The sequence below is a fragment of the Ursus americanus genome, chromosome 33 (genome assembly GCF_024610735.1).
Source record: "Ursus americanus isolate L20-20 chromosome 33, mUrsAme1.1.p, whole genome shotgun sequence".
Lineage (NCBI taxonomy): Eukaryota > Metazoa > Chordata > Mammalia > Carnivora > Ursidae > Ursus > Ursus americanus.
This window is the reverse complement of record NC_142159.1, coordinates 26,762,008-26,782,849: the sequence shown is the minus strand read 5'-3', so window position 1 is coordinate 26,782,849 and position 20,842 is coordinate 26,762,008. Positions and strand designations below refer to the sequence as shown.

Here is a 20,842-nt window from a genome sequence, read left to right as displayed (position 1 = left end):
GAGGCAAAAGGTCTTGGCGGTCTTCCCCCTACAAAGGAGTCCATGGAAGCCCAGAGGCAAAGACTTCTCCAAGGTCACTCAGGGGCAGGGGCGGAACCCAGATAGACCCTTTGCATCCCACTAATGGCAGTTCAGGTCACTTCTTTGACTCTCTCAGTTGGAGGATGCCAGCACCCTGTGGATGTGCCCAACCATCCGGTTTGGCTGCCCTTTGGGAAGGCCACTCTGGAGACGTTGCTGACATGCATGTAGGAAACCAGTGTCCTGGGGTGTGTCTAAGTCACTGGGGAGCTGTTAGGAGTGGGGGAATATCATCAAGCACAGAGAATTCTGGTGATACCATCCTGTCCAGCCTGGTAGGTCCCCAGAGCAAGGGTGCCATGCTTCCAGGGATATCATCAAAGAGATGGCAGGGGGCCAAGGCACTGGGCCAGATGAAAGGGGAGAAGACACTCAGGTCATGCTGGGCCTGCACTTTAAACCTTGCTCCATGATGGGTCCTTGTAAATAACCCTGCAGAGTGGGCTGGGTAGCCTGAATGGGGAAACTGAGACACAGAGTGGTGGAGAGACTGATCCAGCCTCCCTAGCTCCTAAGGACACTTGATTCTGTTCCTACTGTGCCAGGACTCTGAGACAGGTACCACCTCCCTGTCCCACCAAGCTCCAGAAATCCCACACACACTCACTCGCAGATGAGTCTTAGATGCACAGGAGGGTCAGGGCTCAATCCCAGCTCCCAAGGGACATGGAAATCCAACTTTTTCACGAAGGGAAGCCCAACACACTCAGCTCTCTCCTCGCTCCATGCCCTCCCTTTCTCGGGGGCAACTCTGTGAGGAGAGGTGGTCCTTGGCAGTACTCTCTTGGCTCAGCCACTTCAGAGGAGGGAAAGAGAACAGGGCCTCCCCAGGAGAGAGCACACACTGGGCCAGGTGGGCACTTGACCCCCCTGGTCATGCTGTCAGCTGTGGGGTAGCTCAGGGCTTTCCATTCAGCCTGCCCTTGGCAGGTAGGAGAGCCTCCCTGCCAGGTGGGTGCGAGCACCTGCTGTGTCTTCTTACTCTTTGCCACTTCCTGTGGGGCTCAGCTGAGGGCTGGCCTTTCTGTCCCTGTATACCCCGGATGAGCTCTGGGCCCAGTGCCCCCCAGCCTGAGGGCGCCCCATGACCACACACCTGACTTTCTGACTCATAGACCTGCAGGACGGGGTCTCAGGAGGCCTTCCATGCTCTGCCAGATGGCCACGTACTTAACCCTGGAGACCTCAGGCGTGTGTGGGGGTGGGTGTGTCCCCTGTAGCAGAGCCGAGCCCTGCAACACTGGCCCACACCCCTGGCACCTGCCTTCCTTGACCTTCCTCCTTGCAGGCAGCCCACTTCTCTCTCACCCCATCACAGGCACCTGCAGCCTCGGCTCTCATGCCTTGCGGGGTACAGAGCAAGTGGGATTGGGGCAAGAGAAGAAGCAGAGAGGGGACCTGTCTCCCTCAGCTTGGCCCGCATGCTGCAGACTCAGGGCATCTCCCCCGTGGACATCTTGGGCCCTGACTGCTGGGCAGCTGAGGTCTGTCGTGCAACTGGAGGCTGAAAGCCAGGCACGCCTTTTTTCTCAAATTCTTGCCCAGAGTTCAAGACAAACCAGCAAACGGGTCATCACTGGGCCAGTTTCCACAGTAAATGAGCAGCTCCTCGGGTCCCCTCAACACCAGGTCTTTCCACAGGGCTCTGTGTCACCAGTCTGGCCCATGGACCGTGGTGGGGAGTTCACTCTGTGTCTCCCTCAGTCTCTGGCTCTCACCTTGCCAGCCACCTGGCTTCATTCTTGGGCCTCCCTGTTTCTGGATTGGCAAAACGAGACCATGTGAGTCCGAGTATAGGGACAATCCCTGGCTCCTCGGGGATGCCCAGTCAGTGTCGTCTACCCCCTCACCCGCCACTTCCAGTCACCAACTGACCCCAGACGATCGCCCTACCTGGAGCCCAAGTGACTCCCCAGAAAGCTCGCGCAGTGACTCGGTCGCCTTTTGAGTGACTTTATGATCCTCCTCAGGACTCCTCAGAATGGGCTGCCTGTTCTTAGGGAACAGCCTGGGAGAGCCCAGCCAGCTGCTTTTGTGGAGGGTGGGGAGGGCGGTCCTGTGGCCATTTGTCCGTAGAGAAGAGCCTCCTGGTGACTGGGGGGACACGCCTTGCCCTGTCCTCCCTCACCTCAGCCTCCTGGAGGGCCAGGCCGCTGCACACCTGCATACCCACGCAGCAGCCCACAGGCCGTGGGGGGGCTGCTGAGCCACCCTCTGAGCACACCCCCCCCTTCACCGCAGCACGTCTTCCTGTTCCCTCCCTTGGCAGCCGTGTGATCTTTCAGAGCAAACTCCAGCCCTGATGTCCACAAGCTGTCACGTGCAGCCAAGGGCAGAAGGATCTAGAATTCTGCCTGGGGGCCTTGGTATCCTGAACGCTCTGTGGTGGCGGGGCTGTCTGGAAGTAGTGCCCCCCCACCCCTTCTAGGTGGAGGCGAGTTAGAAATAACTAGAAGGCACAAACCTGGGAGGGTGGATTCCGATGCCCCACCTTCGCTGGCAGCTCTGCCTACAGAGCAGGGAGCATGGAGGCTCCGGGGCCCCAGACATGCCGGGCCGTCCTGAGCCGTGGGCGCACGCGCCCAGAACCACAGGGACTGGTGCCCGAAAGCAGTCTCCCAAGGGTCCGGAGCAGCTCAGCGAGCTCCGTCTTCTGCCAGCACCGGTCCGGGGGTTCGGGGAACCCCACTCTGAGAAACACTTCCCGGCTCGTTCAGTTTACTGGTGAACTTCCCGCTTTCGCTTCTCCTTAAGGCAGCGCACAAGGAAGCTTTGATCATCACGGGCCCCGATGAGAAGGGCTTCGCTGGGATTTCCTCAATTCTCAGCAAAAGAGGAGGCCCACGTGTTACTGGAATGACCTGCTACACTTTTGTCTTCGAAACTCAACTCGTGCTGTTGTCTTGACAAGCATGGCAAGATGCTGTTGTTACTAGTGTCCGGGTCCTCTTGGAATGAGCTTTGGCTGCGAGATGCTGACGGTCCGGGCGCTTGTGTGAGTGGGTGTGCAGAAAGCTGGAGCTCCGCAGAGGCTCTTAGCCTGTGGCATCTCCCCTCCCCCATCTCCGTGGCCTCTCTCCCCCCTCTGCTCAAGGCTTCCTCTCCACCCCCTCCCCCTGCCAGGAGGTATTGCCTTTCCCTCTCAATGAGAAGGTATTTTTAGTCACCCTGGCCAGGAGGTGTTCAGATGTCAGGGACAGGAGGCCCAGAGCCATCTCTGTCCCTTTGCTCCTGCAAAAGACATACAATGCCCAGAACAGGAATTGCAAACCCCAACTGAAAATCACTACCTTTCTACAGGGCCACAGGCACACACACTGACTTCCCTGTTTACATCCGCAGGTTGAGAAAGGGGAGCCAGGGGTGTCTGGGGACCAGCCAGGGATGCTGCCTCGCTGTGCTTTTCCTTTATCCTGAAAGATGGGTGTAGGAGAGGCCCCCCAGGGCGTGCAGACCATCTCCCATGGGATGTGGACCCACTGTTCTAACAAAAGGATTTGTTTGGATAAGACCCGTCATGTTGCAGCCCGAGGGTCTGTGGCTGCAGGTAAGAGCCTCGTGCCCCCAGCCCTGGCTTTGTGCAGGTGAGGCCTGTGCTGGGGACTCAGCCATTCCTTCACTGCCCCAGAGAGGTGCAGATGAGGTCGCAGTCAGTGGGGGGAAGTCGTGGGGTCCAGAACGTGGAGGTACCACTTGGGCCACAACAGCAGTGTCTGCAGGCCAGGCAGGCGCCACCTGCGTGTGCATCCTGCATGGTCAGGGAAAGAGGAGAGGCTGCAGCCCAGCCTGAAGCTGGCAGGGCTACTGTGAGTGTCAGGGGGAGATGGGGCCGGGCAGCGTTCTGGGCAGGGAGAGCTGCGTGCAGCAAGTGCAGAGACAGCGAGGGGTACTGGGGTCACCTCGGGGAAGGACTCTGGGACTGCTCATCTTTAGAAGATGTCTCCTGCCTCCTCTGTGGGGCTGAGCTGGGTCAGTCATGCAGCTTGGGGAGAGGGAAGCCAACCAGGTCCCACGAGCCGCCCAGCCCTGCCCTGTGAATCCCTCAGGGAGCCCCGAGCTGCTCCGACTGCCATAGCCACACCGCCTTCCCAAACACACACACTCACAGAACCTGTGTGCTGGGCTGGGCCCTCGCTCCCTGCCTCACCCATGGTTGGAAGGTTCTGGCAAAGCCCACAGGGTGCCACTGAAAGGGCTGAGGAAAAGAGGGTTTCTCCCCACCCTCCTGCAGCCTGGTAACCATGGTAACCAGTAGGGAACTGCTGGAGGTGCCCAGCCACCTGCCGGGCCGTATGGGTGCTGAGGGCCTGGCTGGGCCCCATGGTAGGCCCATGTGGGTCCCTGGGGAGCAGCCTGTGTGAGCAGTAGGAGAGGGGGCAGCAGGTGCAGCCCCAGGCTCTCACCCAGTGCTCTGCAAGCAAAGACATCACAGGCCAAAGGAGCCTTCTGCCAGCCCTTCAAGGGGATGGGAGGGCACCTGACCCCAGCTCAGGCGGAATCCCTGCTCTCTGAAGCAGCCCCCCGGTGAGCAGGCATCTAACTGATTCAGAGCTTTATTGCATTTGGCATCACTTCTCCAGCCGGGGGGGGGGGGGGGGCTCAAGAAGGTCCCGTCAGGCTCCTTTTTCACTCTGCTGCCCTGTAGCCCAGCGACCTGATTTTAGAGAGAAGGAACCGAGGCTCGGGGAGGAACCCTACTTGTTGGCAGAGCTGGGTGGAGTCTCAGTGCTGCGCTTGACCGCCGACCTGTGTGGGCTCCCTGAGCCCCCTTGCAGCATTCTGGAGGTCTCCCTGCACACCACAGTCCTCACTGTTGCTGGTGTCTGGTCCCTCCCAGACTAGGTGCCCATGAGGATGGGGCATGTCTGCCTCATCACCGCTCCAGCCCCCCAGCTCAGCCCGCAGACACACACACACCAGAAGCAGGCTCTCAGCAACCACCCAGTACAGTGGACTTTCCCAGAAAGCCGCACACGGGAGGCAATGGCACATGGATCTCCTGTTCACCCAGTCGGAGGCACACTCTGCCAAACTGGGAAGGGCGTGGAAGCACAGCCCACAGACTGCATGGCTGCCGCCTGACTCAGAATGGTCAGAGCAGGGAATCCTCGGGACAGAAACCAAACCTTGGGCAACGGTCCCTAGCACCCTGCTCCCTGCATAGGATTGTCTTTAGAGGAGGGGCACACCCATCGTGGAGGGGACTCTTGCCTCCTCAACCCAGGCCTCCCCACTTCCTGAGCCAGACAGCCTGTGCCTGGTCCCCCAGGGAAATGTTCGTGTCCCTGTATGTATTGCTGAACTTGCTAGTGCAAGGGACAGGGCCAGGGGCATCACCCTGCCCGCCCGCCCCGGACCTTGAGTGCACTTGCCTGGCCCCAGCTGCCTCTGAGACTCCTCAGTGTGCACAGTCCTTTGAAGCCAGCACACTGCATGCCTCGGAGGCTAGCCTCGCCACCCAACTCCCTCAGAGCGTCCATGCCCCAGGCTCAGCTGCAGAGAGAGGTAAATGCCACTGTCCAGATGAGTCCACAGGTCTTTTTGTGGCCCGGCTCAGGCATGAAGTCGCGTCCTCGGCCAGGACTGCTCCTTGGGCTCCCCTTCTGCCCACTCCTCCCCCTGGGAACCTCCAGAGGCCCCGCTTGGAGGAGCTGACCTGCAGTGCATTCACCACCTCGTGAGCTTTGGGTCCTTAAGCTGAAGCCATGGGACCAAGCCCGGGCTCCCTGGGGCAGACAAAGGCCACCCCCACTGCACACTCCCTGATTTCATCTCCCCCATGCTGGCTACCCGCCAGTGGGTCTCCCCAGAGTGTCTTCCCCAGCAGCAGATCCAGGGCCCGATCCTGGCACAGACTGAACTACAGGCAGTGCCCCAGGGAGGTCAGGGCAGCCGTGGCCTCTGGGGCCTGGCACCCAGCCAGAAGCGGCAGCAGGTGGGGACTGTGGTCCTCGGCTGGCATCACAGGCCAGAAGCACAGCCTCCCAGCCGCCTGGCCTCTGAACGGACGGCCTCTGTCCTACAGCCCCTCAGATTCCTGGACAGACCACATGTTCAGTGCCTAGCAGCCAGGATGCCACTCATGTTTATACAGCCAAGCTGCTTAATTATGCAGAGATAACTCCTCCCAACTGCAGAAACCATCCAAGGGCATTCAGATTGAGTGGTCCCAGGTGGCAGGCCGAGAAGGCCATGGTCCCATGAGCATATTTGTAGGGGAGCTGGGAGCCGCCAGGGGAAAGCCTGAACAGCTGAAAGCCTTTTGCCCCGCTATGAGAAAGAGCAGGCACTTCATGTGAAGCTGGAAGATGATGATGATGATGATGATACTGGTGGTGATGGAGGTGGGGTGATGGTGGTGATGATGACGATGATGGGGGTGGTGATGATGGGGGTGGGGATGGTGGTGATGATGATGATGATGATGGCGGTGGGGATGATGGTGGCGATGATGGTGGTGATGATGATGGTGAAAATAGGGAAGGGGACAGTGGTGATGGGCATGGTGGTGGCGGTGATGATGGGGATGGTGGTGGTGATGATGGGGAAGGGGACAGTGGTAATGGGGATGGAGGTGGTGGTGATGATGATGAGGGTGATGATGGTGGTGGTGGTGATGATGATGATGGGGGTGGTGGTGGTGATGATGATGATGGGGGTGGGGATGTTGGTGGTGATGATGGGGATGGCGGTGATGATGATGATGGGGATGGGCATGGTGGTGGTGCTGATGGGGAAGGGGACAGTGGTGATGGGCATGGTGGTGGTGATGATGATGGGGGTGGGCATGGTGGTGGCGGTGATGATGGGGATGGTGGTGGTGATGATGGGGGTGGTGGTGGTGATGATGATGATGATGATGGGGGTGGTGGTGGTGATGATGATGATGATGGGGGTGGTGGTGATGATGGGGGTGGTGGTGGTGATGATGATGGGTGGGGATGTTGGTGATGATGATGGGATGGCGGTGGGGATGTTGGTGGTGTTGATGGGGATGGCGGTGATGATGATGATGGGGATGGGGATGTTGGTGGTGCTGATGGGGAAAGGGACAATGGTGATGGGGACGGTGGTGATCATGATGGTGGTAGTGGTGGTATTGATGGTGATGATGATGAGGGTGGGGATGGTGATGATGTTGAGGGTGGGGATGGTGGTGGTGATGAATATGGGGATGGTGGTCATGGTGATAATGTGATGATGATAATAGTGGTGATGGTGGTGGTGAAGATGATGATGATGAGGGTGGGGATGGTTGTGGTGAAGACGATGATGACAACAGTGATGATGGTGATGACGATGGAGTTAATGGTGAGAATGATAGCAGCTATGCTTGCCGTCACTGTCATTATTTGTACCAGAGCTGTCATTTGTCCCATAGCAGATCTGCTCTTTGTCAGACCCCCGCTTAAACCTGGCCTGCATTTACTCTTAATCCTCCAGCCACCCCGGGATTAGGTAATATGAGGTAATATGATCCTCTGCTCTTCACAGGGGTGGGGGAAGCGAACGGACACTCTGCCTTCCCTCGGGTCATGCAACGAGAGGACAGAGCTAGACCATGACCTCAGAGGACTCTCGATCCCGTGTCCCAGACCAACCTCATTAGCAGGGCAGATGCACACTCCTGGCCTCACTCCTGGGCCTGGGTAATCAGGATCCCCTCTAAGGGGAAACACTGGTGAGGAGCAGTGCTGACAGAACCCCCCGTGGGATTCCCATGTTGCCACTGGAGCCTTTCCCTGCCCGGTGCCCACGGGCCCCCTGCACCAGAAAGGGGGGTTGAATCTGAAGCAGGAGTAGTGTAGTCGGGAGAAGGGACCCCTCCCCACTCACCTCTGCTTTCCCTTCTGCTGGCAGAGACATGGGTGCTCTCCACATTTCTCATTCACGAGCACTTTCCCAAATGGAGCAATGGTCACTATGAGCAACCACGTTATATCCTATAGTTTTCCCCATCATCCACTTAAACGTCATTTCCTTAGGGACTTTGCAGCTGTAGGGATGTGTGTGCATCTAAGTTCATTTGCTCTCTTGAGCCTTTAGGGTACATTTATAAGTAGGACTTCTGGGTCCTGGGCTGTGGGCCTGTATTACCCCAGTTGTTTGCCCAGAAGACCGTGGACCCCAGAAGTAGCGACAGCTCAGTGGAGTAGCTTCATCGTAACCTCTCGAGCAATGAGTATTTTCATTTAAGAATACATTTTTCTGTTAATTAGGATTGCAAAGGTTCAGTGCCTGTGGCTGTCTTGTGCACAGCTTTTCATTCAGAGCCTCTAATGGATGTGGTGGGGTAGAGCTGGCTTTCAAACTGCTAGTGTGGAGCTGCCCAGGCAAGATATTAATCTTTCATGCCTCCATCATGTGGTGCTGGGACGTAATCCTCTTTGAAACCGTTTGTTATTTATTCTTACCGTCCCGGGGGAGCACGGAGAGCCCCAGGAGCCTGCTCACAGATGCTAATGCAGAGAGAACTACAGAAATATCCCTGCAGACTCCCCCTCTCCACCAAGGTGTGGAGCTAAGCCAGGGCTGGAGACCCAGGGCTCCAGGCACCCCTCCAAAAGGGGTTCTTCCCCCCGAGAGAAGGCTGTTCCCCTGCCTCCCATACAGCCTGCTGACACTGCAGGGTTTAAAAGGTTGGGTGGGTACGTTAGTTCCCCAGGGCTACCCGAACAAATCACCATAAACAGGGTAGCTCGAAACAGCCATATTGATCCTCTCCCAGCCCTGGAGGCTAGACATCTGGAATCAAGGTGTGGGCAGAGCTGGCTCCCTTCAGAGGCTCCAGTCTGCTCAGGCCTCTCTCCGCGCTCCTGGTACTGCTGGCGATTCTCCGTATTCCCTGGTTTGTGGACATGTCATCCGCCTCCACCTTCACATCCCCTTCCTTCCTTGTCAGCACCCTCTTCTCTTCGTAGGACACTTGTCATTGGATTTAGGGCTCCCAGCCCCACCAATCCAGGGTGACCTCATCTCTGGGTCCTTACCTTAATTACATCTGCAAAGACCCTTTTACCATCTAAGGTCATAGTCACAGGTCCCAGGGATTAATACTTCGACGTCTAGAAAGTCCTCCAGAGCGTTCTGTGACTTTCTTTCTAGTCTGCTGCTAATTTTCCCCTTGGCAAGGATTGCACTTCAAGGGTTGCGGGCTGGGGGTGAGAGTCCACAAGGATGCCGGAGTGGGGGTAAACAGTGTCATGTCAAAGGACCACAGTTATACCCACGCTGGGGCTTTGCACTCTCAAGGATGGGGTCTCCCCCAGCCACAGCTGCTACTATACTTAGAAGGTAGACCCCTCCCCCCCCAGTCTTGGCTCAGCAGTGGCTCAGCAGCCTGGAGAGGGTGTGGGAGCTCACCTGAGGGTGACAGGATGAGCAGGTAAGATGGGGCCATGTGTCCCATGAAGGGTGGATAGGAGGCACTCAGGATGCCAGCCTGTGCCTCCCCCTGGCAGGGGCAGGTTTGTGCTACAGACTTTAGGGGTTCCCAGATCTGTCAGACATGCTGCTCGGCCAGCATTCTTCTCAGCCTGATTCCCCTCTGCAACTGGAACCAGGATCTGTCCCCCCAACTTCTAAGGGTCGCTGTTGAAATACATCTAAAGTGCGAGGATAAGAGCTGCTGTCCAGGGATCCTGCACCCCCTGTGTGTGCAGTCAGCCCAGAATCAGTGTGGACAGCCAGCCGGAAGCTCTGCCAGGCATGATGCTAAGCACATGATCTAAGCCAGAGTGTCCCGGTGCGGGGCTGGCCAGAAATGGGCAGCTCCCATCACCACAGCCCAGGACCAGCCTTACCTCCCCACCCCCCACCTCCCACCCCCATGTTGCTGCAGAAACTCAAATCAGCCATTGAGATGGCAGCACCCCCCCGCTCCCCAAGCAGGCCACACTGCCCGGTCGGTCGCTGCATGGGGAATCCCCCCACCCAGCATGTGGGTTCATGCCGGGCTTCGGAGAGGAAGAGACCCCAGCCACACCTGGGGGAGGGCCCAGTGTCCAGGGACTGCTTGGTAGCACAAGACGATGGCAGCATGGCCACTTCACATGGGCAGACTATCTCTGAGATGGCGCATCGGGGAACACCAGGATGCTGGCCTCCCTCCTCCTCCCATTCTGGGGTGTAAGTGGTTAAAAGCCACCCCTCTGCCCGGGAAGCTTGGAGCAGCTCCATCCATCCGTGGAGCTGGGCCACCTCGGCTCCCTCCTGTGTCAGCTGCTCTGACTGCTGAGTCAGGCTGCGAGATGCAGTAATGAGTGATCGCGGCTTGCTTATTTTCTTCTCATTCCTGGAACTCTATTTTCCTGCCTTGGCTCAGTTAGGACTTCGGTCCTTTTCGAGAGGAGACAGCGTTTCTTTATGCTCTCTCGTGGATGTCCCAAAATGAGCGGGGAAAGCCAGGCCCTCCCCAAGGACACTTGCCATCACAGGGGGCTGGGGGGTGGGGTGGTGGCTAGCCCCTTGGTTCATTGATTACCCCACTCAGAGGTGGATGCAGATGGTCCATCTCTGATGCGCCAGCCAGGTACTCGCGTCACTGCAGCCGCACGGGAGGGGCTGGAGATGCTGCAGCCAGGGTGGCCACAGGGTACCCTCAGCTCAGTGCAGCCTAAGGGTACTGCCTGGAGTCCCCCGGGATTGCATGGCTGCCCCCGAGGGAGCTGCTGCCTCACCCAGCATCCCCCCATTCGCACCAGTGAGGAGGGAATCCTGGAGGTGAGCCATTAAGACCTGCAGATTTTCTACTCGGTGTGAAGGGCAGGGCTTGGGTTTCATGAGGGAAATGCTGTCCTAGTATAGCCCTGCTGCAGGAAGCAGCGCCCCCACCCCCTGCAGGACGGCCAGCACCAGGGACAGATCTCCCTCGCTCCCCATTCATAATCTTTAAGAACCTCTTCTCTCTGAAGGACCAGACCAGCAGAAATGCTCCCTGCCCAGCCCCGTGATCTCATGCTGTGTGTGACCATTATCTCCCCTTGAGCCATGGAGGAGGGGCTGCCCCTTGGGGACTCAGGTTTTGGGCTCCCTAGTGGGGAGATGCCTGTGGCTTTGATTGTGGCCTGACTCCCCAGAGGGAGGCACTGGGGCAGCCCTGCCAGTTCCTCTGGGAGTGGCTGCATCAAGAGCTGTAGAGACAGGAACTGGGCCAGTGCCGGGGCCCAGAGGGAAGAAAGCAAAAGTGCCCCTGGGTACACTTCAACCCCAGGAAGGTAGGAACCAGTCCAGCTCCCCTGCCTCCCTCCAGAAGTGTGGGACATGTTCTCTGAATCTGTTTGAAATGTGCCGTAGCTAGATGTTCACTTCCCCCGAAGATAAGCCCGAGGATCTAGGTGGCATTGTGTGGTTCTCCGGTCCTTCTGGCCCCCCAACACCCCTGTGGTGATCCAGGACTCTTGGTCTTCACCTGCCCTGTTGGCATCTGCTTTTTAGAGCAGCAAGAGGCAGCCCAAGGGGTGGCCTGGGATAGCAGTGCCTTCCACACGTGGGAGCTCAGCACGGCCCACCTGGCCTGAGTGGGGTAGAGCATCTGGCCTGTGTGAGGACAGGACTTTCCCCAGCATCTCTGCATACATGAGTGACACCAGACTGTGGGCCACTTGGCTGGTAGGTGCAGTGGGCCTGTGTGTGTGCATGCATGTGTGAATGTGTGTGCCTGTGTGTGTACGTACACGCATGCACACACATCCTTCAGATGTGCTTCCTATGCCTAGACACTCCGCCCCCCAGAGCTTCTCACCAGGGCTGGCCTGGAACACACCGTCCGCCAGGGTTCTGGTCTCTCCCCAGATTCTCTTGATACACTTCCTGTAAAATGAGCGACCCTGACACCCTTTCACAAAAGGGGATGTAAAATTAGTTTCAAAGGAAAGCAAGAACTGCATGATGTCCTGGAATGCACATTTGCCCTGGGGTTCTGCTCTGTAGTCTACACGCCTTTTCCTGGGATTGCTGGGATGAGACTCTGCCGGGATGTCAGGGACATGCTCTCGCGCTCCGCTCTCTGTCTCTCTGTCTTTGGCAAGATTTCCCACGCTGCGGTCACTGTCCTTCCATCTTTGGATTTGGGTCATGCGTGCACATTACCAGCCCTATTTCTGAGTTTATATTTTTTCTTTTAGTTAGTTAAAGTTTTTTTTCTTAAATAAGCTTATTTTGAAATGAAGCTTGCTTGCTGCCCCTGTGATAAAGAGAAACCCAGCATTACTTGTTATAATTCAAAGGTAACTAGAAGACAAGTAGGTAGATATTGGATTCAAGAACCATCTCATGTGTGACCAGGGCACATCCCTGCCATAGGGTTGCGTGGGATGAGCCCTTGCTTGTCTTCTGGCGATTTGGGGGTGTGCCTCCTGTCCCTCCCACTCCAGTCATCCCCATCCCCCTGGGTCACAGGCAAGCTGTTCGTGTTCTCAAGGGCGAGCTGAGGAGGCCCTCCTGCCCCTGCTCAGGTGAATATGAGAGATGGGGAAGCCTTGGGGCATTAGCCCCATATATTCCCTCCTTGGACTTAGGCTGGGGGTGGAGGCAGTTATTGGGAAGAGGGTGCCCAGGGGCTGGGCTGACATTCAAGTGGCAAAGACTTAAACCAGAAAACTATAGAAATCGTGGTGGTTTCTGGAGCAAAGTGGCATGAGGCTGCATTCCAAGTGTTGGCTTTGCAGTTGGGCAGGCCTGTCCTAGCTCATTGCCTCTTAGAGTTGTGTGGCTCTAGGCAGGTCCCTTAGAAGGTGCAGATGGGAGGCACTTGGGTGCCTCAAGCAGTTAAGTGTCTGACTCTTGATTGTGGCCGAGGTCATGATCACAGGGCCATGAGATTGAGCCCTACGTCAAGCTCCAGGCTCAGCACGGAGTTTGCTAGAGATTCTCTTGCTCCCTCTGCCCCTCCACCTGCTCACACTCTGTCTCTCTCTTTCTCTAAAATAAATAAAAAGAAAAAAGATGCATTTGAGTTAGGAATGAAAAGTGCAAACTCCCTCCCCACTGTCTCCCACCCCACAGAGTAACCCTGAAAATACTGTGGGGTGAGCCGTTTAGGCCTGAACCAGCCTCTGCATTGGACCCTGAGGCTTTGAAGTCCTTGGGAGATGGGGAGATGTAGCAATGTCCCAAGGCAACAGCAAGAACAGGGACAGGGCTGCCTGGGCATGAGGGAAGAGACAGGCAGATGTGCCCAAGGTCAGGTGTGCCTGCGGTCAGGTGTGCCTGAGGTCAGGTGTGCAGGAAAAAGGTGCAGGCAGGTGTGTCTGATATTGGTGTGCAGGAAAAAGGTGCAGGCAGGCCTGAGATTGGGTGTGCAGGAGACCCAGAGAAGAGGAAGCTGGAAAAGTAGACAGGGCTGGCCAAGAGTGGTTCAGCACGCCAAGCCGAGATTCTTGGACCTGATGCTGAAGGCCCCGGGCAGCCACTGAGGGCTTTACTAGAGAAAGGCATGGAATACATCCATGATTCCATGGGTGAGCAGTAGGAATGGGACTCTGGTGACAGGTAGATGACTGTAATCCAGGCAGGAGCTCCCAGGACCGATAATAGAAATGGGCAAGAGAGGGATGTTCCAGGGATACCCGTGTGGACAGAGCCAACAGGCAGCTAAGAGGATGAACCTGGAGCTCAGGGCAGAGAGGTGGGGGAGGCACAGCTAGCTGAGGGGCTTATGGGGGCTGAAGCTCAGAATGGGCCGAAGAACTGCCCTGGAGGGTCATTCGGGGGAAGTTTCCGTGAGCAGAACACTGAAAGAAAGAGTGCTTGGAGGAAGAGGAGCCAGCCTGAGGTGCAGGTGGTGGAGGCGCAGGTGATGGAGGCACAGGTGGAAGTGGTGCAGGTGATGGAGGCGCAGCTGATGGAGGTACAGGCAGTGGAGGCACAGGTGATGGTGGTGCAGGTGATGGAGGTACAGGTGGAGGTGGTGCAGGTGGTGGAGGTGCAGGTGATGGAGGTACAGGGGGTGGAGGCGCAGGTGGAGGTGGTGCAGGTGGTGGAGGTACAGGTGGAGGTGGTGCAGGTGATGGAGGTGCAGGTCAGATGGATAAGCAGGTGATAGAGGTGCAGGTGATGGAGGTACAGGCGGTGGAGGCACAGGTGATGGTGGTGCAGGTGATGGAGGTACAGGTGGAGGTGGTGCGGGTGGTGGAGGCGCAGGTGGAGGTGGTGCAGGTGGTGGAGGCGCAGGTAGAGGTGCAGGTGGTGGAGGTGTGGGTGATGGAGGTACAGGTGGTGGAGGCACAGGTGGAGGTGGTGCAGGTGATGGAGGCACAGGGGGAGGTGGTGCAGGTGATGGAGGCGCAGTTGATGGAGGAGCAGGTGGAGGTGGTGCAGGCGGTGGAGGCACAGGTGATGGTGGTGCGGGTGATGGATACACAGGTAATGGAGGTGCAGCTGATGGAGGCACAGGTGATGGAGGAGCAGGTGGAGGTGGTGCAGGTGGTGGAGGCACAGGTAGAGGTGCAGGTGGTGGAGGTGTGGGTGATGGAGGTACAGGTGGTGGAGGCGCAGGTGGAGGTGGTGCAGGTGATGGAGGCGCAGTTGATGGAGGAGGAGGTGGAGGTGGTGCAGGTGATGGAGGCACAGGTGGAGGTGGCGAAGTGTATGTGTGCACACGTGTGTACACATATCTTTATGCCCGTGCATGCATGCCCTTGAGGTGCCTGCCTGTCCACATGCTTCAGGATCCCGGCGTGGTCCTACTGGGGACTCTGGACCTGGTGGACACTCGAGTCAGGCTCGAGCCTGAGATCCCAATTAGGGTCTATGTGGGCTGTACTGGCTCAGCATGCAGCCCCTCGGAGGAGGCAACTGAGGCTGTGGGGCTACCTGCCTCTCCCTCGGAGGAGCCCTGCAAGGTGACCTGCTCGCTACACCTCTCACCACTCTGCTTGGCTCGGCCTCTCAGGGCGTCTGTGTTAACTAGAAGGAAAGCACCGCCTATCCAGAGCAGCACGATACACTCGTGCATTCAGCAAAGGCCCTGTCCCAGCATGAGCGGTTCCATAGGCAACAAGGCAGACCCAGTCCCACCACTGAGAGCTCAGTGTCTAGTTGGGGGACAGTCACAAGCTCCTAAGGAAACCCATGTGCTGACATGATGGACAGGACACTTTGGAGAGAGCTCTCCAGGACCATGTCTCTAGAGATGTGACTTTGGAGCAGGGACGCAAAGGAAGAGTATCCCTGGCAGAGGGACCACAAGTGCAAAGGTCCTGTGGTAGAAGAGAGGAAACTGCTCCAGCCTGGGCCTGAGGAGGAGCGACAGGAGTAGAACACCATCAGCCTCCCACCTGGATATCAGTGGGCACCTGGGAGCAAATGCAGCCAGCTCCAGGACTCCCCCAACCTGCTGCACCCACCAATTCCCCCAGCTCAGGAACTGGCACCTCTTCTCCAGAAACCCAGGGTCAGCCTGCATATACATCCACCCTCCAGCCAACCCTTTGGTCTTGACCTCCTGACTCCACCAGCCACTGGCTGCCTCCTCTACCCTGGCCCAGGGCTCCCCACCTCACACCCAGATCATTCGATGGCCTCCTGACGAGAGTTCTGCCCCTGCCTTAGGCCGCTCCCCCAGTCCTCCTCACCCCGCTGCCCAGAGACGTTGGAAAGCATAGACAAGCTTGCCTCTCAGGAGAAGGCCTTTGGGTGCCCGTCCCTGCTGGTGGCTGCACAGGGCTTTGGTTCAGAGGAGGGACGCCCAGTACTGCCGCTTCCTGGGTGACCATGGGCAGGCCAGCTTCGACGCCCCAGCCTCAGTTTCCTCAGCTGGCATCACCAGCTAGTCATAAGCAGTACCGCCCTCACAGGGATGGCATTGAGTGAATGAATGCGTGAAAGCCCTGTCTCACCACCTGAGTCACCCGCAGCTCTCACTGGTCACTGCAAAATGATGCAGCCCAGGGCTGCTGCTCACATGGCTTCTTCCACCCACGCCACTAAGAGGACACACGGATGTCCCTGGACTCCGCCCATTCAAAGTCAAGCATCAGGGCAGGACCCTGAAGGCCCAGCCTTTTCCCCGGGAATGGACAGGTGCCGTGTCCAAGAGAGTGAGGAGTGGCATCTCTGTCCTGCTGTTGTCATAGCACGGAGGCGAGGGCCGAAGCGAGAGGCCAGGCAGCCTTACTGCGGAGGCCGCTGTCCAGGTGCGTCGGCCTATCTGCACTAATCACGAGCCAACACAAGCAGGGTTTAAAAATACTATGCTTATTTCATCTCCACGCAGGAGCGAGAAAGAGAACGTACAGCCTGTATGAGCAACTCAAATCAAAAATAAATGAGGCAAAAAGAGTAACCAAAAATAGTACGGCATCGGAGGCAGCAGCCTGCGTCCCTCGGCCAGCTGTCCCCGGCAAGCGGCACCGCAGAGAGCGACCAAGAGCACGGCTTTACATGTTTATTCCGGAACAGATTAATCAGGCCTGCGAGCCGATGATAGATCAGAATTACTAGTAAAGTAAAAGGAAGATAATGACTCCAGGCACACAGGGCTTCTGCATTCTCCCCTCTGCCCCTGGCACCCCCACCGAGCAGTGGGCCCAGGCTCAACCTGCAGGCAGTGTGGGCTCATCTCCGACCTTCCTGACACAATGCGCCACCAAAGCCCAGCTACCTGCAAAGCCGGGCTGCAAATGCCGTGGACCTCATGAGGGTTTGTGCTTTTGTCTTGAATTCGTTACGGTGGATGTCACCTTTTTTATTTTTTTAATGTCACAGATCAGAGTTTTGCAAACCACTCCAGCCCACCACCTGTTTTTGTAAATAAAGTTTTATTGGAACACAGGCACCCCCATTTATTCACATACTATCTCTAGCTGCCTTCGCCCAGCTTTGTGACAGAGACCGACTGGCCCACAAAGCCTAAAATATTGTCTCTCTGGCCCTGACCTGCCCAAGCTTGTGGTCTCCTGCCCTGGAGCTTTTCTTCATACACTCAAGCACCCTAGGGAAGTCTCCTGTCCGCCTGAAGACAACCATCGGTGATAAGGTTTTGTTTGGTGGTGTGTCTGTGCTGATGTTGACTTAGTGCTTTAGAGGTGTTGTTTGGGAAGAAAAAAAAAGATTCTGCAATAATTAGGTTAGGTTCTCTTAGGTGAGGAACGTTGTTTAGGCAGGAATATTTGCGTCACACGACTAGACTCAGACCCCACCGTGAAGAAAGAACACATCCCCTATGCCCACCAGCCTCCTGTGGACAACTGCAGCTGTCCAAGCGAAGGGGGCCTCCCACTGACCCCCAGGGGCCAGGCAGGCACCCCAGGCCCACCTCTGCTCCACTCCCCAGACATCGGAAGCAGAGGAGCAGTTGGAATCCTGCTGGGCAGGACCAGGAGGGACCTTGCTCGTGGGGGGGGGGGGTCCCTTTCCACACAACGTTGTCTGGGTCAGGGCTCTGCAAACCTTTTCTACAAAGGTCTGGAGAGCAAATGTTTCAGGCTTTCAGGTCACGGGGTCTCTGTCAAAACTCCCCCGCTCTGCCACGTAGTGTGAAAGCAGTTGTGGACAAACGTGCTATGTTGAGTTCACGTGTTGAAGTGCTGCCCCCCCCCCAATGTGGTGGTATTGAAGGTGGGGCCTTTGGGAGGTGATTAGCATTCAGTGAGGTCGTGAGGCTGGGGTCCCCCTTATAAGATGATGATGAGACGCCAGCAAGCTCGCTGTCTGCCCCCGGAGGACACAGCGAGAGACGCCTGGCTGGGAACCAGGACTTGGACCCTTACCTGATGTTGAATCTGCTGGTACCTTGATCTTGGACTACCAGCTTCCAGAACATGAGAAGTAGATGTCTGTTGCCTCTAACCCCCACCCCCCACCAGTCTCTGGTATTTTGTTATGGCAGACCAAGACAGCGAATGACCATGGCTCCGTGCCCATAAAACTTTATTTATGGACATTGAAATTTGAATTTTATATAATTTCCATTCCAATGAAAGTCTTCTTTTGTTTTTCTTCCAATCACTTAAAAACGTGAAAACCACTCTTAGCTCATAGGCCATGCGAACACAGGTGATGGGCTGGACCTAGTCTGTAGACCCTTGCCAAACCCTGTCCCAGAGCAAGGAGGGGGCCTCCCCTCCGCCCTCACTGCTGACCAAGGCCTGAGATGCTGCTCTGGTTCTGTGTGCCTTGTCGTTTTCCTAAGGATCTCAGCAGACAGCAAACTGAAGGAGGTGACCTCAGAGTTGATGTTCCAGAAAGAGGCCATACCCAGGGTGGGTGATCAGGTGTCCAGGCTCTGAAGTCAGACCCTCAAGCGTCAAATCTCTGCCCCTCCACTTACCAGCCGGCTGACTCAGGCCCAGTGTCCTCGGCAGCATGACGGAGTCACCCAGCCGCCTTTAAGGTTCTGGAAGGGTTCCGTGTGATGGCCAAGTGAAGCGTGTGGCGTGACGTTGGCCCAAATTGTATTTATGAAGTCAGAAACCTCATGTGGGAACACCAAAGGACGTGGCAGGTGAGCGATGCCAGATGTCTCCGTGTGCCGTGAGACAGAGACTGTGTTTCTTTGCCTCCAGGGAGCAGAAGTGGGCCTGGTGGGTATAGTTACAAGGACACCGATTTCAAATTAACATAAAAAGGATCTTTTTCATCACTTCGGTTGTCCCCGGGGGACTCATCTGCTCAGAGTTCCCCACAGGAGGAGATTTTTGAGAACACCAATGTGGGGATCTTGCAGAGGGAACCAGTGTCTCCATCGCCCTGGACCCGGGCACTCTGCCCTGACACTGGGAGAGTCTAGGACGCATGAGACCAGTTCTCTTGCTACACCTGGGGAACCTGCCCCTCTCCAGGGTCCCAGCCCAAAGGAACATGAGTTACATCAAGGCAATACTTGTTCCTTAAATTGCAGAAATATCCAGAACCACTGTGAGGCTCGCACTTAATGGGAGAATATTTTTGGTGGTCCCGGGACTGGTCTGGCTTATACTTGTTCTGTGGTTGAGTCGTGGGGACAGTACTCGCTGCAGGTCACCCCACGAGGGCCTTTGCAGTGCTATCTCCTGCCCCCTGATCCCGCCTGAGACTCCCACGAGTTCCCAGCATTACTCCTTCTGCTGGAAATAGAGGCAGAACTTGGTTGGCAAGCCTCCTCCATGGGGAAGAATGTACCGGAAGACTCTTCCCCTTTCCCTCAGGAAAGCAAACCTTTCCTGGAAGCCCCACCAGGGGCTCTGCCGATAGGCTGTCCCAGGCCACACTAGCTGGGAGGTAATTCAGGAGATGGAGCTCATGAGTGGTGGTTGGGCCAGTCAGCAACCCTATCACAATGTTTATTGATCCAGCTTGAATGTGGGGCTCAGACTCATCAGGACCAGAGAGGAGCCACTCCTGGACTCTGTAGGCCACCCCGTATTTCATAGTCACCTGCCCTCCCCGTCTAAGGTACAGGTAGGACAGACATTTAGGGCCGGGGATGAAGCTTAGGTGTGAGGGCAGCGCGTCCCTGCGTCTGGAAGTACAGAGCGGCCGGTGAGCCTGCAGACATGTCTGTCATTTGAAATCTTCCACTTTGGCCTGGCGATGGGAGATCTGTGATTTAAGAATTAACCCTGCCTTCTCAGACCCACAGGGCCATGGTGACAGCCCCGCGAGGGCGGCAGAGGTGTCCCAAGTCAGGCCCAAAGGGGCTCTAGGGCCATGGGAGGAAAGAGCTCCAGTCTAGAGTCAGACACACCCGTTTCCCACCCCAACTCTGCCACCGACAGCTGGGGTCTGAGGGGGTGTTCGTGGGCCCTGGCTTTCTCATCTGGAGAAGTGCTTTTGCCTGTGGGGGTAACGGGGAAAGGCTGGGGTCCGGCCCAGAGGGGCTCCCCTCCCCTCCCACTCCCTCGTGGTCTTTCTTTTCCATCGTCCCATTTGCTCCCCTCTCTCTCCTGTTCACTTCTCATCATTAGGAGATACTGAGTGCCCCAAACTGTTTACTTCTCCCTTCTCTCTCCTCTTCCCCATCACCCCATCAGTGTCTTACATCTGCTGGGGACCCATAGCGGCACCCCCAGTCTAATGCACGTGGGCCATGCTGGCTGACTCTGCCAAGGCTTCAGAGCCCTGTGCCCACCCCTGGGGAAGAGGGAGCCCGCTCCACTCCCCAGAAGCGTGGGTAAGGGGGTGGCTGGGGCTGCAGCTCAGCACAGCGGAGGTGGCCAGCACAGGGAGAGGGATGGAATGCTCTGTCCAGGTCCTCCTTTGGCCTTGCTCTCCGCCAGGTGAGGGGCCTCCCCAGGAAGGAAGGGCAGAGCAGGGAGAAGCTATAGGGATATGGTCCCCTCCCACCTGACCTCCTGGGCGGCCCCACCCACACATCATTCACTGGCACCTGCCGTGTCCTGGCGTAGTGTTGGGACCCTGGATGGGAAGACGGAGAGGCAGAGCCCTGAGAGCTGCGGGCACGACTTTGGAGTCGGCCAGCCCTGGGTTTGAATCCTGGCCATGGGCCTGCCCTTGACCCTCCGTGTCATCATCTGTAGAGTTAGGAGAGCAGCAGGACCCCTCTGAAGGCTTGGCGAAGACCAGATATGGGGACACAGGTGAAAGGGCTGCAGCCTGGCGCTGGTGGAAAGCTGGGGCCAAGAAGCAGGACCTCTGTGACATCACCAGGACTAGCTGCATATCTGACCTCTCCCTCCCTGAGAAAGGAGCCCACCGCTTGCCTGTGGGGGTCTGCTTCAGGTCCTGGAGGGAGGGGACACACCCCGTGTGCTTCCCCTTCTCACATCCCCTGCCCCCTCCCCCGAGAGGTGGCCATACCACCAGGAAGGTTGGGTTGTCG

General features: G+C 57.1%; 1 protein-coding gene across 1 annotated transcript in view; it reads left to right on the top strand.

Annotated features, from left to right (window-relative positions):
- Nucleotides 1-20,842, top strand: part of KCNAB2 (potassium voltage-gated channel subfamily A regulatory beta subunit 2) — an 86,197-nt gene that overhangs the window by 2,553 nt on the left and 62,802 nt on the right. The window lies entirely within an intron of this gene.